The sequence below is a fragment of the Camelina sativa genome, unplaced genomic scaffold (assembly GCF_000633955.1).
Source record: "Camelina sativa cultivar DH55 unplaced genomic scaffold, Cs unpScaffold16266, whole genome shotgun sequence".
Classification (NCBI taxonomy): Eukaryota; Viridiplantae; Streptophyta; class Magnoliopsida; order Brassicales; family Brassicaceae; genus Camelina; species Camelina sativa.
This window is the reverse complement of record NW_010937283.1, coordinates 1-311: the sequence shown is the minus strand read 5'-3', so window position 1 is coordinate 311 and position 311 is coordinate 1. Positions and strand designations below refer to the sequence as shown.

The window sequence follows — 311 nt, the reverse complement described above, 5'->3', positions numbered from 1 at the left end:
AGTGGTTAGTACTGTGAATGCTAAATGGATTTGTGCCCTTACGTTTATCAAAATCTTGGAAACTAAAAGAGAACTTTACCGATATGTTGCCTCCAATGTCAGATTTCACGAGAGTCATAGCAGCTCCAAACTTATCTGAAAAAACAGATACCACCAACACACAATGCTGTATGTATTTTCATAAAAGACAAAAAAAAAAGAAAAATCCCAAATACAAAAGAACAGAGAAAGTTTCTGGCTTTTGTTAAACCTATAACAGGCAAGATGGTCTTGCAGAGCTCAAGAAATGGCTTAGTAAGCATCTCGCCTTG

At 36.3% G+C, this 311-nt stretch overlaps 1 long non-coding RNA gene across 1 annotated transcript; it reads right to left on the bottom strand.

Moving 5' to 3' along the window:
* Positions 1-89: 89 nt before the first annotated feature.
* Positions 90-311, bottom strand: LOC109132064. The gene is made up of 2 exons (XR_002037355.1): positions 251-311; positions 90-135 (listed from the first exon to the last, which is right to left on the bottom strand). It is a non-coding gene; the product is annotated as an uncharacterized LOC109132064 (long non-coding RNA).